Genomic DNA, 16613 nt, shown 5'->3' on the forward strand with positions numbered 1-16613 from the left:
ATTAAACCTAACTAACCTAAGGACATCACACACATCCATGCCCGAGGCAGGATTCGAACCTGCGACCGTAGCAGCAGCGCGGCTCCGGACTGGAGCGCCTAGAACCGCACGACCACCGCGGCCGGCTGTCCAGCACAGGCTGAGTCCTTTTACCACTAATCCCTAGTAAGAAGTTGTAGTCAGATAACTTAGGTTAGTGGAGGTAGCCTGAGTTCCCATTTTTCCTGCCATTTTCTTAGGCTAGTGGAGGTAGCAGTGGTGTGTTGCATTGTCCTGATGGAATTTGAAGTTCTGGCTATTTTCTGGGGGAGGGAAGGGGAGGGGGGTTAGGTTAGTGGAGGTAGCCCAATTGACCTATCTTCCCGCCAATATTCGAACTTGCCACCAAAAGCCGCCATCTTGGATGACGTAATAACCGCCATCTTGGGTAACGGTAGTTGGGGTGACACCCCCTCTTCCCCCTACTGAAGAGAAGCTCTTTAAATGTGGTACTACAAAAAATACTGATGATAAAATTGGTATATTGGAGTCGTTGAATTGAAATGAGGGAAAATGAATTTTTTGACACAACTTATCTGTAAGAAGGGATCGGTTGTTTGGGCCTATCCTGAGGGATTGGGGAATCGTCAGTACGGTACTGCAGTGAAATGGAGGGTAAAATTGTTGAACGAGACCAAACGCGAGTACAATAAGCAGATTCAAACGTATGTTGCTAGCAGTAGTCTTACAGAGATGAAAACATTGCACAGAATAGACTGTGTGGAGAAGTGCAGCAAACCAGTCTCCGGACTGAAGTCGACGACGACGACAACATCAAAAACAGCAGTGGTAATGCACAAAAGATATGGAGGTCAGTGTTCGGATGCGTCGCTCCGCGTTGTGGTAGGAGAGGAGAGCCGGCGTCGATTTTTGGGATCGATGAAGCGTCGGCGCGTTTCCCTGGAGGCGAGTGTTTGTAGCTAGTAAGCGCGCGGCGCGCCACACTGCAGCAGCTTGCGAAGTACGTACTGTTAATCAGCGCGAGCTTCGATTCACAAAGCCCTGTCTCAAACCCTTATTGTGCAGACATTTTAACGCAGCAGCTGGAGGGATGTTTAGAACTACGGTTGCCTAAATTTACGGTGGAGGTTGGGTCTGAACCGTCTCGTTATGGCACATAAGCGAGCTATTGCGCGGTTGCCGTTACCAAATGATTTGAGTACTCAGCTTTCGTGTGGGTCGTGCATTGCTCGTTGTTTTGCTTTCTTACTCTGAAATGAGTGAAGAGAATAATCCTAGTCCATTACGGTGTTGGAGCACGACGCTCACAATAGCAGAAGGGAAAGGCCATAATGAGAGGACAGTTCTGAGTTCCCAGCAGCACAGATCACGGGTATAGATCGCCAGCCCTGCGAGGGGGACGCGGGGTGTATTTTTCCTCACCTTTCCTACCCCTTCATTCCTCATCCCCCTCCCCCTGTACCCAGTCATTGGGTCGGCCAAGTTCTTTTTGTATACGTTCGCTTTCGACTGCCACGTTAAAATGACCGCACTATAATTTCTCTGTTGCTGTGGGTAAACATGGCGAAGCCTTACTGTCGCAAACACGCGCCTTTCTTACTTTTCCATCGTTTGTTCCAGGAGTACAACACTTGCAACCACTGGAAAGTGACCGGCAGACATTCAGTCCCATCTGCAATGCGTGCCACCGATGAATCTTCAAAAAGGTAAAATCTTGAATAATTACTACCGACGGTGAGCTTTGCACAATGCGTTACAAGTGTAGTATGGTACTACATCGTTTTGTACAAACAGTAAGGCAGCCCTCAGCCTGAAGGTTAGTACGAGCAGCACTGTGGTTTACTAAGCGTGGTACTATTGGAGCTGGTATGCCATTAGCTTCCTCTGAGATTTGAACTGACTTAGCCAGCCAGTTATAGCGAGATCTACAGTCTGACGTGAACTCCGAACCACGGTGCAACTGGGATTTTTCACAGTAACAAAAATTGCCAAAGCTGAATAAGTGATGGTAAAATGTAAAAGTCGTGTGACTACCTGTCGGGTAGACCGTTCGCCGGGTGCAAGTCTTTCGATTTGAGGCCATTTCGGCGACTTGCGCGTCGATGGGGATGAAATGATGATGATTAGGAAAACACAACACCCAGTCCTGAGCGGAGAAAATCTCCGACCCAGTCGGGAATCGAACCCGGGCCCTTAGGATTGACATTCTGTCGCGCTGACCACCTTTTTTTTAATATAATTTTGTTCGCCTTTGTTCGTTGCATCTGCTCGGGGCGGACGTAGTAAGACATCCGTTTAAGTTCGTTGTTGATCGATTAACTCAGTTTTTTTTTTTTGTTTAATTACAAAGGGTAGCTAACCCTCTGACCGAACACGCTGAGCTACCGTGCCGGCAAATTGTTCGTTGTATTTGTTCGGGACGGACGTCCTATGATGCTTGTTCAAGTTCATCGTTGAGCCATTCACTTAGTTTTCTTTTTTATTACAGAGGGCAGCTAACCATTTGATCGAACATGCTGAGCTACCATTCCGGCTACCACTCAGCTACCGGGGGCAGATAATAAGTGATGATGACAGATAAAAATCCTAGGACTGAGCAGTAATCGACCTCGAAACTTTTCTCTCTTTTAGCACTTGCTTTTCCTCGCTAGTTTTTTGCTTTCTTGGGCAGTTGTCATTTTTGTAATGCAAAACCTAAGTAATTGCATTCTGATTTTAAACTGGAAGTAAGGAATCTTAACATATTAACTGTATCTCCTTTTTAATCAACTTCGAAGACGTCATAAAAGAAAAAAGATGATAGATGAACTTCTTCTCTTTGTTTTCTCCTTTTTCATTGTACTCGAAAATACGAGGGGACTTTAAAAAGTAAGTTACACATTATTTTGGCAGATCAAGTACCTTTTATTAAATGCAGCACTACACATCACAGTGACGCAGATACATGACAACTGTTTTTCAACATAGTCAACAAGTCTCTGCAAACAACGGTAGGAACGTCCTATCAACCGTCCAGTTCCTCGATGATAGAAATCAGCTCCTTGGTCACAGAGCAATTTGAGAATCGCTGTATGAACGTCTTCATCGTTGGAAAATTTCCTTCTCTTTATATGTTCTTTTCACCTTGCCGAAATTATTGCGTGGACATTGTCATCTATGCTCAATGTCGATAGTCTTCCTTTCCAATCGGCACCATCAACGCTTGTGTGGTCTTCGTCAAATTGTTGGCACTAATTCAATGCGGCTGCACGCGACATTTCATTTCAGAATGTCAAATCAAACACTTTCAGCCGTCTAAATTTCCACACTGTTATTTTATTAGGCTACCAGTTTTGGCGATATATTACGCCATCTTCGGGCCACCTGATCGATGTGTATTTCAACCTCGGTGCCAGTCAAAACAGGGGCCACCACTCAAAGATTGGTAAGTCCGCGGGACGGCATGATTCTTATGGACAAATATTCAAAATTGTGCACAGATTCACGGTGAAATTGTGGAGGTATATGGACAACATGAAATGTCACCGTATGTCCATCTTGTCAGCGACAGTTGCGGGACCTCGGCTGTTCAGTACAGAATGTCAAATCAAAAACTTTTCAGCCGTCTAAATTCCAAACTGTTATTTTATTGGACTGCCACTTTCGGCGATATATTACTCCATCTTCAGGCCCCCTGACCGACGTGTAGGAATATTAAAACCACTTCAAACATCATCTGCCGACAGTAAGCAGTTTGGAAATTTAGGCGGATGAAAGGTGTTTGATTTGAAATCCTGTTCTGAACAGCCGAGGTCCCGAAACTATCTATGAAAAGATGCACATACAGCGACAGTTCATGTGGTCCATATACCGCCAGAATTTCACCGTGAATCTGTGCACAATTTAGAAGATTTGTCCTTAACAATCATACTGTTCCGCGGACTTCAGTTTGGGGTGCTGCGTTATTTCACTCGGACTCTGTGAACATTCTGTTATTGTAAGGCGGCAGAAATGTGTCTGTGGGAATCCCGGAACATGCAGTCTATCCTTATACTGCGACAAAAAATGGTTCAAATGGCTCTGAGCACTATAGGACTTAACAGCTATGGTCATCAGTCCCCTAGAACTTAGAACTACTTAAACCTAACTAACCTAAGGACATCACACAACACCCAGTCATCACGAGGCAGAGAAAATCCCTGACCCCACCGGGAATCGAACCCGGGAACCCGGGCGTGGGAAGCGAGAACGCTACCGCACGACCACGAGCTGCGGGCTACTGCGACACTCTTGTTGCGCAAGGCTCTTATCGTGGGACGGAATGTGTACATTACTTTTTCAAGTCACTAAGTATAAACGAAAATTAATTGTAATTAACTGTATTACTCCTATTTTAAGGATGCAGCAGCGTAAATATTGATTTAAAGAACAGTGAGCCGATACAAACTTTTTGCGTCTTCTTTTTCACCCTGCAGGCTGTAGGTCGTATTAACTTGTTTTGCGCCAAATAACATTTACTGCTTGGTAAGCGGAGACGATCCCCACATAGCTACATATCTTTGGGTACTTAGATCGGCGCTGTAACACTGAGCAAGCCTGAAGCACAATTGTTATGTACATGGCCGTAAAAAGAAAGCAACGAATACTTTTGGAAAAGTTACAAAAGTAGTTGGAAGTGGCCTTCATTTTATGATTCACTTAACTGAATAAGACGTTCCATGGTCTTAAACAGGGAACTGCAGCAACAACATTGTCCAGTGTCTTTCTGTAATTGGGGAACAATATTAGGGTTAGTTTGTAAGCATTTATCTCCACAACAAACCGATAAACAGAGATAAATCAGTATACTAATTTTTCCACAACCACTTCGATCTCACTTGACGATGTAAACACTGATCCAAGAAAGTCACGGTGTTATTGGCTGTATGAGCTGTAGTATTGTCCAGCTGAGAGCATGTGTAGTTTAGGTATAGTGTTTACAAATAATATGTACACTGTTTACAAATAGTTGCATTATCTATGTGTAATACTCACAGCCCCGTGTGTCATGTAAGAATGTGATGAAGATAGTCCACGTGCCACTGCACAGTAACACAAACTTCATGAGTGTGCAGAGGAGACTCATGTAGTTGATGAGAATTTTTCACAGCTCTCTTGCAACAATTTTGTGCAGTCACATATTCAACATGAAATTAGAATGATATTAATACCTACAGCTGCTAACGGGCATCTATATACACTCCTGGAAATGGAAAAAAGAACACATTGACACCGGTGTGTCAGACCCACCATACTTGCTCCGGACACTGCGAGAGGGCTGTACAAGCAATGATCACACGCACGGCACAGCGGACACACCAGGAACCGCGGTGTTGGCCGTCGAATGGCGCTAGCTGCGCAGCATTTGTGCACCGCCGCCGTCAGTGTCAGCCAGTTTGCCGTGGCATACGGAGCCATCGCAGTCTTTAACACTGGTAGCATGCCGCGACAGCGTGGACGTGAACCGTATGTGCAGTTGACGGACTTTGAGCGAGGGCGTATAGTGGGCATGCGTGAGGCCGGGTGGACGTACCGCCGAATTGCTCAACACGTGGGGCGTGAGGTTTCCACAGTACATCGATGTTGTCGCCAGTGGTCGGCGGAAGGTGCACGTGCCCGTCGACCTGGGGCCGGACCACAGCGACGCGCGGATGCACGCCAACACCGTAGGATCCTACGCAGTGCCGTAGGGGACCGCACCGCCACTTCCCAGCAAATTAGGAACACTGTTGCTCCTGGGGTATCGGCGACGACCATTCGCAACCGTCTCCATGAAGCTGGGCTACGGTCCCGCACACCGTTAGGCCGTCTTCCGCTCACGCCCCAACATCGTGCAGCCCGCCTCCAGTGGTGTCGCGACAGGCGTGAATGGAGGGACGAATGGAGACGTGTCGTCTTCAGCGATGAGAGTCGCTTCTGCCTTGGTGCCAATGATGGTCGTATGCGTGTTTGGCGCCGTGCAGGTGAGCGCCACAATCAGGACTGCATACGACCGAGGCACACAGGGCCAACACCCGGCATCATGGTGTGGGGAGCGATCTCCTACACTGGCCGTACACCACTGGTGATCGTCGAGGGGACACTGAATAGTGCACGGTACATCCAAACCGTCATCAAACCCATCGTTCTACCATTCCTAGACCGGTAAGGGAACTTGCTGTTCCAACAGGACAATGCACGTACGCATGTATCCCGTGCCACCCAACGTGCTCTAGAAGGTGTAAGTCAACTACCCTGGCCAGCAAGATCTCCGGATCTGTCCCCCATTGAGCATGTTTGGGACTGGATGAAGCGTCGTCTCACGCGGTCTGCACGTCCAGCACGAACGCTGGTCCAACTGAGGCGCCAGGTGGAAATGGCATGGCAAGCCGTTCCACAGGACTATATCCAGCATCTCTACGATCGTCTCCATGGGAGAATAGCAGCCTGCATTGCTGCGAAAGGTGGATATACACTGTACTAGTGCCGACATTGTGCATGCTCTGTTGCCTGTGTCTATGTGCCTGTGGTTCTGTCAGTGTGATCATGTGATGTATCTGACCCCAGGAATGTGTCAATAAAGTTTCCCCTTCCTGGGACAATGAATTCACGGTGTTCTTATTTCAGTTTCCAGGAGTGTATATCAACGGGGACAGGTGAAAATGTGTGCCCCTACCGGGACTCGAACCCGGGATCTCCTGCTTACATGGCAGACGCTCTATCCATATTTTTTTTTAAATCTCATTTTTGTTCTATATTGATCGTTGACTATGTTCGTGGCGGACGTCCCATGACACCCGTTCGGGTTGTTCGTTGATCTGTTCACTCAGTTTTTTTTTTATTACAGAGGGTAGCTAACCCCTCTGACCGAACACGCTGAGCTACCGTGCCGGCATCCATCTGAGCCACCGAGGGTACAGATGATAGCGTGACTGCAGGGACTATCTCGCTCACGCCTCCCGCGAGACCCACATTCTCACCTTGTATGTCCACACACTACATTCCACACACTACATTCGTAGTGTCCGACCACAACACACTCATTTCTTGTGGAAGACATTCTTACCAAGTCCCGTAAGAGTTCGGGGAATATGTGTGCATCCGCACAGAAGAAGGAGGTCATGGCCGGTGTTGCCAGAACTATATACTTATAGGGATATGGTGTCTGTTCTTTCGGACATGACCTTCTTGTTCTGTGCGGATGCACACATATTCCCCGAACTCTTACGGGACTTGGTAAGAATGTCTTCCACGAGTAATGAGTGTGTTTGGGTGCGACACTACGAATGTAGTGTGTGAACATACAAGGTGAGAATGTGGGTCTCGCGGGAGGCGTGCGCGAAATAACCCCTGCAGTCGCGCTTTCCTCTGTAACCTCGGTGGCCCAGATGGATAGAGCGTCTGCCATGTAAGTAGGAGATCCCGCATTCGAGTCCCGGTCGAGGCACACATTTTCACCTATCCCCGTTGATATATATCGACGCCCGTTAGCAGATGAAGGTATTAATATCATTCTAATTTCGTTCGTACAGCTGTAGGTGACATGTCCGAAAGAACAGACACCATATCGATATAAGTATATTCAACATGGTGTGGAACTCTGCCTCGTCGGACCAAAACCAAAGACACCTTTCACTTCCAGCATTATACGAGTACGAGGGGCATTCAATGAGTAACACTAGACTTTTTTTTTTTTTTTTGGAAGCAGGTTGGTTTTATTCAATATTCCAATACACCATATTATTCCCCACTCTCTTGGCTACAAACGCCAAGTTTTGAACATGATCTTCATTCAATGCGACGGTCGTACGCCACCTTACAGGGAGAGCCTGTACCACTCTAATGGTCGACATCAGAGCGAGAGTCTTGCTGCATCAATAACCTCCCCATCATTCACGTACTGTTCCCACGGAAGGCATCCTTCATTGGTTCAAGCAGATGGAAGATGGAAGATGCGAGATCCGGGCTGTAGGGGGATGAGGAAGAGCAGTCCAATGAAGTTTTGTGAGCTCCTTTCGGGTGCGCAGACTTGTGTGAGGCCGTGCGTTCTCATGAAGAAGGAGCAGTACGTTTGCATTTTTGTCGTGACGAACACGCTAAAGCTGTTTCTTCAATTTCCTAACGGTAGCACAATAAACGTCGGAGTTGATCGTTGTATCATGAGGTAGGACATCAAACAGAATAACCACTTCAGAGTCCCAGAAGGCCGTCATCATGACTGAGGGTGCGCTTTGAATTTTTTCTTCGGAGGAGAGGCAGTGTGGCGCCACTCCATGGATTGCCGTTTTGTTTCCGTTCGAAGTGATGAACTTATGTTTCATTCCCTCTGACGTCGTTCGACAAAAAACTGTCAAGATCACCATCGTAACGCGCAAGCAATTCTACACAGATGGTCCTTCATTGCTCTTTATGGTCTTCTGTTACGCGGCGACGAACCCAGGGGGCACACACCTTTGAGTGCCCCAACTGGTGGACGAGTGTGTCAGCACTCCAACAGCGACATCCAGGCGTGCTGCGGCGTGTTCGATTCTGATCCGTCCATCACCTCGAATGAGAGTGTCCGCACGTTCACATATGGCAGGAGCCACAGCTTTGCGCAGCCGGCAACACACGGGAGATCGGACAGCATTACGCGACCTTGTTGCGATGCTGACAGACGCCTCGCCCAACGACTCACTGCCAGGTCTCCGTAGACATTCTGCAGGCGTGTAACTCAATGATAGATCTCTGCTTGGAACACACCGTCGTTACAGACGCGATTTTGAAGGCTACGTATAGCTGCGTATATTGGAACTTCATGAAACTACAGGAGCTGAAGCGGGAATATTCCACGATGTTCCACAAGAAATTCCGCATTTTCAACCGAAACTGGCTGAGACAAAAAAAAAAAAAAAAAAAAATATGTGTCTGCATTACTTATTGAACGTCCATCGCAAAACCATGAACCACAGACAGAACACTACACATTTAAATTTTCTTCAGGTGCACTACTGGCCATAAAAATTGCTACACCACGAAGATGACGTGATACAGACGCGAAATTTAACCGACAGGATGAAGATGCTGTAATATGCAAATGATTAGCTTTTCAGAGCATCCACACAAGGTTGGCGCCGGTGGCGACACCTACAACGTGCTGACATAAGGAAAGTTTCCAACCGATTTCTCATACACAAACAGCAGGTGACCGGCGTTGCCTGGTGAAACTTTGTTGTGATGCCTCGTGTAACGAGGAGAAATGCGTACCATCACGTTTCCGACTTTGATAAAGGTCGGATTATAGCCTATCGCGATTGCGGTTTATCGTATCGCGACATTGCTGCTCGCGTTGGTCGAGATCCACTGACTGTTAGCAGAATATGGAATCGGTGGGTTCAGGAGGGTAATACGGAACGCCGTGCTGCATCCCAACGGCCTCGTATCACTAGCAGTCGAGATGACAGGCATTTTATCCGCATGGCTGTAACGGATCGTGCAGCCACGTCTCGATCCCTGAGTCAACAGATGGGGACGTTTGCAAGACAACAACCATATGCACGAACAGTTCGACGACGTTTGCAGCAGGGCTATCAGCTCGGAGACCCTTGACACTGCATCACAGAGAGGAGCGCCTGCGATGGTGTACTCAACGACGAACCTGGGTGCACGAATGGAAAAAGCGTCATTTTTTCGGATGAATCCAGGTTCTGTTTCCAGTATGATGATGGTCGCATCCCTGTTTGGTGACATCGCAGTGAATTCGTCATCGCCATACTGGCGTATCACCCGGCGTGATGGTATGGGGTGCCATTGGTAACACGTCTCGGTCACCTCTTGTTCGCATTGTCAGCACTTTGAACAGCGGACGTTACATTTCAGATGTGTTACGATCCGTGGCTCTACCCTTCATTCGATCCCTGCGAAACCCTGTATTTCAGCAGGATGATGCACTACCGTATGTTGCAGCTCCTACATTATCCTTTCTGGATACAGAAAATGTTCGACTGCTGCCCTGGCCTGCACATTCTCCAGATCTCTCACCAATTGAAAACGTCTGGTCAATGGTGGCCGAGCAACTGGCTCGTCACAATACGCCAGTCACTACTCTTGATGAACTGTGGTATCGTGTTGAAGCTGCATGGGCAGCAGTACCTGTACACGCCATCCAAGCTCTGTTTGACTCAATGCCCAGGCGTTTCAAGGCCGTTATTATGGCCAGAGGTGGTTGTTCTGGGTACTGATTTCTCAAGATCTATGCACCGAAATTGCGTGAAAGTATAATATATTTGTCCAATGAATACCCGTTTATCATCTGCATTTGTTCTTGGTGTAGCATGTTTAATGGCCAGTAGTGTATTAACTCGTGAACAGCGTGAATTATATACGAACTTAACTTGGAAGCACTTGTGTAATATCTTGTGCTTACGACCATCGCAGACACCAGACTGGTTACATCGATGACTACAGTCTTCTTGGCACTCTAAGTATATGGAACGTGCATATCAGTCAATTTTTATGGTGTTAGCACTTTCATTCGACCACTTCTGGGTGCATCTGCCACATTTCTTGACTTCTGCAACATGTTGTACGGACGCTTGGTGGTGGATTTGTTTGATGCATCCTTACCATATTGTTACCTGTATGTGAAGCTGTTCCGAGTCTCGGCATAAACGGCACGTTTAATGCACTGGGTGATAATGAAAAACCTCTGCTGTGATGTGTAATCTGTTTCCTCCCCAGTTAAACAAAGGCAGAACCTAACAAAATCGCGTCAGATTTTGAACACCCTGTAGTACTGATTAGGAAAACAAAAAATGTAACAAGGAACCTACGTAAGCTTCTTGTCGCCACTTTTGAGAGAAAAAGAGGGAAGCGGATTTCTAACTCCTGCTAAGTGCAGGTGAGAAACGGCCGTGGCCTTCTTGCGTGAATCATCCCGGCATTCCGTTCCTATGTTTTGAGGAAACTAGAGAGAATCGAAATGATCGAAGGATGACTTGAAGCCCCGCCAACTCTTTCCCCCACTCACGATTACGTGCTATAACCATGGGTGGGATCATGTTATGGCGTCGTCGTACAATAAATACAGCAGCCAGAATATGTTCGAATGCCTCGCCGCCGCACATTATTCCCAATACGGACCAAGACGTATCTCTCCTTTGAAAAGAACACCGCCAATTTACTTTCCCATATTTGTACATCTAGAGCTTATGCCCCATCTCTAATGACCACGTAGTCAACGGGCTTCTTGAAAATAAAATGCAACGAATGTCCCACACAGTATGTTGGTCCTACTGGACGCAGGTTCCGAACTGAATTTGTGGAACATGTGCATGCAGTTAGACTAAACGCTCCAAATAAATTTGTCGACAAATATCATGCTTTTGCCAACATGTAGGATAATCCGATAATATTTCATAAACTAAACAGAGGCCACAAAAAAGTCACTTAGAAAAGTTGTAAATTTTCATACAAAACAGGAAATGTGGACATAACGTATTCCATGACAAAACTGAGACAGTGACAGTGAACTTTTTAGAAGTTTCTCTGTCATACTAGATACTGCCATCTCCTCTTTAGTGACAGAATATAATAAAACCAGAACTTGATATTCAGTACATTAGATCGATTGATTATCATATAAATATGCTCAAATCTAAGCACACATTTTGTTTTTAAAAAGGGTACTTTTTGTGAGAAAGTCCTAAAGATGTAAACGCATAAATGTACATACATCAAAAACAATTCTCCATCACCTCGGTTCCGAGAGTTCGGAACCTGTACAGAAAATCGAAATAGAGATCAACACAAACATCATTTCCGCCCTTTTTATTGCTCATGAAAACCACTCATTGCATGTTGTACCACGATACAGCGAGACCTCCAGAGGTGGTGGTCCAGATTGCTGTACACACCGGTACATTTAACACCCAGTAGCACGTCCTCTTCCACTGAGGCATGCCTGTATTCGTCGTGGCATACTATCCACAAGTTCATCAAGGCATTGTTGGTCCAGACTGCCCCCCTCCCCCCTCAACGGCGATTCGGCGTAGATCCCTCAGAGTGGCTGGTGGGTCACGTCGTCCATAAACAGCCCTTTTTTCAATCTATCCCAGGCACGTTCGATAGCGTTCATGTCTGGAGAACATGCTGGCCACTCTAGTCGAGCGATGTCGTTATCCTGAAGGAAGTCATTCACAAGATGTGCTCGATGGGGGTTCGAATTGTCGTCCATGAAGACGAATGCCTCGCCAATATGCTGCCGATATGGCTGCGCTATCGGTCGGAGGATGGCATTCACGTATCGTACAGCCTTACAGCGCCTTGCATGACCACCAGCGCGTACGTCGGCGCCACATAATGCCACCCCAAAACAGCAGGGAACCTCCACCTTGCTGCACTCGCTGGACAGTGTGCCTAAAGGCCCCCACACAGCGCTACTGCATGCTTGACAATCACGCTTGCGCAAGCGTGCTAGCTGAAGCGTGCCCAAATTCCTCGCGCCGCCACACGACTCAAGCACGCACGTACAAGCATCAGTTTGTTTACATTGGAAAATGTCGAGCACAGACGACAATGCGCTTCCTGTTGCAGCCTTTTTGCTTGTTTTACGGAAAGAACAAAAGAGGAAACGCGATATGTGGAGTAAAGAGTGGCTTAAAAAACGAAAATCGTATTCTCATACAAATTTACGGAGTGAATGGAAGATATATCCTCGTGATTGGCATAATTATCTCAGGATGAATGAGGAAACGTATTTGAATCGTTTGTCCTTCGTGACGTCTTATGGCTTAACAAAAAAAAGTTCAAATGTGTGTGAAATCTTATGGGACTTAACTGCTAAGGTCATCAGTCCCTAAGCTTACACACTACTTAACCTAAATTATCCTAAGGACAAACACACACACCCATGCCCCAGGGAGGACTCGAACCTCCACCGGGATCAGCCGCACAGTCCATGACTGCAGCGCCTAAGACGTCTCGGGTAATCCGGCGCGGCATGGCTTAACAACAGAGGATTCTAATATGCTACCATTGTAAAAGTCTACTGCAGGAAACATTCCACTTGACGCAAAACATGTGAGAGGGGAATTTAGGAAATACTTTGTGAATGAAGGACAAGTTCCTTGGCAACATTATTTTGTGCATTAGCAGTAAAGACAAATGATTGTCTGGTGACACTTATCGGCGAAGAGAACGTGATGCCAATCCTGAGGTGTCCATTCGGCGTGTTGTTGGGCCCATCTGTAACGCGCCGCATGGTGTCGTGGTTGCAAAGATGGACCTCGCCATGGACGTCGGGAATGAAGTTGCGCATCATGCAGCCCATTGCGCACAGTTCGAGTCGTAACACGACGTCCTGTGGCTGCACGAAAAGCATTATTCAACATGATGGCGTTGCTGTCAAGGTTCCTTAGAGCCATATTCCGTAGGTGGCGGTCATCCACTGCAGTTGTGGCCCTTGGGCGGCCTGAGCGAGGCATCGACAGTTCCTGTCTCTCTGTATCTCCTCCATGTCCGAACAACATCGCTTTGGTTCACTCCGAGACGCCTGGGCACTTCCCTTGTTGAGAGCCCTTCTTGCCACAAAGTACAATGCGGACGCGATCGAACCGCGCTATTGACCATCTAGGTTGAACTACAGCCTTCTTCCTGGAGGAATGACTGGAACTGATCGGCTTTGGCCCCCCCTCCCCCTCGTCTACGCGTCTAATAGGCGCTGCTCGTGCATGGTTGTTTGCATCTTTGGGCGGGTTTAGTGACATCTTTTAACAGTCAAAGGGACTGTGTCTGTGATACAATATCTACAGTCAATGTCCATCTTCAGGAGTTCTGGGAACCGGGGTGATGCAAAACTTTTTTGATGTGTGTATGTTGTCAGTATCTTTGATTTGCGGTGTAAGCTGGTTAAGCTGGTAATGATCTTCGACTTGCAAGACACTATATCTCTGTACCTGCCCGGTCTCTAAACTGTTTACTGTTTTATGTTTACGTGCAATATTCAGTGATACATAACGACATTTAGTGTCCTTTATGGTGGACTAAGGTTGTTAGCCTTTATAATGTATGATTTCAGTACCACATTACGGATATAGGTGTCACACAGTAAGTAATTTCTAGAGAAATGAATCGTAAGGAAGTCACCTGGCTGCATTCAGGAAAAGAAACACTCAGGTAAATCACTGATCTACCTGAAGATTACTGTGTAATTTCTCGAAACGCGTTGCGGAAGAAAATGCGAGCGACTGCAGCAGATAACAGGTTTAATTTCCCCTTTAAACAGATGAGCTGTTACGAAATGCTAGAAGAACAATAGCAGCGGCATTCCGTGAAGGACGTTCGGCGTCTGGTCGCCTCCTGCGGACAGATACGTGAGACGTGCCAGATAAGGCGGCCCGCCAGCGAGGCAAAAGGCTCCGTGCGATGTCGTAATCGTAAAAAGAACTCTGCCTAACCGTTCTTATGACGAGAACGAAATATTTCACCTCGCAACGATAAGATACCGATGTTTCGCGCAGACTGCACATACGGCCGATTTCTATAGCGATCCAGTTTTTGTAATTCTCATTTGCGAATTAACTCTCTGTTTTATATCGAAGTCATTTTTCAGAGCGTATGAAGCAGTCCCACAACATGTAAGGATCAAAATAAGACTTTAATTGCTGGCTGTTTCTTAACTCGTCGCCAGGGCGACTATTATAGACGAATAATGTCATGTGTGTGCTGTTTATGACGAGACTGGCGACCGGCTCTTACTGAAGCGTGTTTCTTTTTGCGTCGCCAGTCTCTCGACTGATATGGGACGGTCATTTCAGAGTCGCTCCTGCACATAACTAGCTCAATTATTTGCTGGATGTATTCCAATCGTTGTTTTCCCCTACAGTTTTTACCCTCTGCAGCTATTTCTACTACCATGGAAATTATTCGCTGATGTCATATATCCCATCATCTTGTCCGTTCTTTTTGTCAGTGTTTCCGTATGTCCCTTCCTTCGCTCATTCTGCGGAGAACCTCCTCATTCCTTACCTCATCAGTGCAACTAATCTCCAACATTCTTCTGTAGAACAACTTATCAAACGCTTCGAGCCGGCCGCGGTGGCCGAGCGGTTCTAGGGGCTTCAGTCCGGAACCGCGCGACTGCTACGATCGCAGGTTCGAATGGATGTGTGTGATGTCCTTAGGTTAGTTAGGTTTAAGTAGTTCTAAGTCTAGGGGACTGATGACCTCAGATGTAAGTCCCATAGTGCTCAGAGCCATTTGAATCATTTTTGAGACGCTTCGATTCTCTTCTGTTCCGATTTTCCCACAGTCGATCATTCACTACCAGTGTCGGTTCTGTTCTATGCAACTCCGAGGTGAGTATATGAGGCAGCAGTTCAGTACTTATCACCAAAATCTTGCACCGCAAATATTGCGTAAGTGGAAAGTGCTACTGATGTACGGTTTTTACAAAATGGATCGGTAGTCAGGGGCTCGTACTGTTAGCTGGTAGACAAACTGTAATAATAGAAAGTGTATTTTTGCGCAAAAACACACTTTTTTAAATGGAATAATGCCTATTAACATTAACAAACTGAAGGTAGGGCAAATTGGAATGTAAATGGTGTTTATTACAGGACTCTAGTGCGAGTCACTTACGAGAAAACAGGATTTTGCCAAAGTTTCCACACCGACTCTTGTTTGTGCCAGTCAACCAGCGTAGTTGCTAGGTACGATGTTGTCATGTTTGTTTACAGTGTGCTTGTGTTTTCCCCACCGGCCTCTGTGGCCGAGCGGTTCTACGCGCTTCACTCCGGAACCACGCGGCTGTTGCGGTCGCAGGTTCGAATCCTGCCTCGGGCATGCATGTGTTTGATGTCCTTAGGTTAGTTAGGTTTAAGTAGTTCTAATTGTAGGGGACTGATGACCTCAGATGTTAAGGCACATAGTGCTTGGGGCCATTTGAATTTGTGTGTTCGCTGAGTGCGTCCCGACTTACATATTGTACACGTGTTGGTGTGGGAACTTTTCAAAATACGACATCCCGTAAACGACTCGCACGAGAATCCTACAATGAACACCGCTGATATTCTAATTTACTCTACTTTTAGTTTGTTAATGTCAATAGGCATTTTTCCATTTAAGAAAGTGTGTGTATACACAGAAAACGCACTTTCTGAGTATTATTACAATCTGTTGATTGGCTAACATTACGAGCCCCTTGTAACGCCGGAAATGCATATCCGCCTATTTCCATCCATTGTACTATAAATTTTTTTCCTTATTTTGTTACCTGAAGATATGAAATTTATGTGTCTTTATATATTGTAATTGATTTACTATATATATATATATATATATATATATATATATATATATATATATATATATATATACTCCTGGAAATGGAAAAAAGAACACATTGACACCGGTGTGTCAGACCCACCATACTTGCTCCGGACACTGCGAGAGGGCTGTACAAGCAATGATCACACGCACGGCACAGCGGACACACCAGGAACCGCGGTGTTGGCCGTCGAATGGCGCTAGCTGCGCAGCATTTGTGCACCGCCGCCGTCAGTGTCAGCCAGTTTGCCGTGGCATACGGAGCTCCATCGCAGTCTTTAACACTGGTAGCATGCCGCGACAGCGTGGAC

The 16613-nt window shown here is 46.6% G+C and overlaps 1 long non-coding RNA gene across 1 annotated transcript in view; it reads left to right on the forward strand.

Annotated features, from left to right (window-relative positions):
- The first annotated feature begins 978 nt into the window (after positions 1–978).
- LOC126185160 (uncharacterized) overlaps positions 979–16613 on the forward strand; it is a 426511-nt gene continuing 410876 nt past the window's right edge. The window contains exons 1-2 of the long non-coding RNA XR_007536968.1: positions 979–1000; positions 1621–1706. This is a non-coding gene — a long non-coding RNA (uncharacterized LOC126185160). The remainder of the gene's footprint in view (positions 1001–1620; positions 1707–16613) is intronic.

This window comes from Schistocerca cancellata, chromosome 4 (genome assembly GCF_023864275.1).
Source record: "Schistocerca cancellata isolate TAMUIC-IGC-003103 chromosome 4, iqSchCanc2.1, whole genome shotgun sequence".
NCBI classification, from domain to species: domain Eukaryota; kingdom Metazoa; phylum Arthropoda; class Insecta; order Orthoptera; family Acrididae; genus Schistocerca; species Schistocerca cancellata.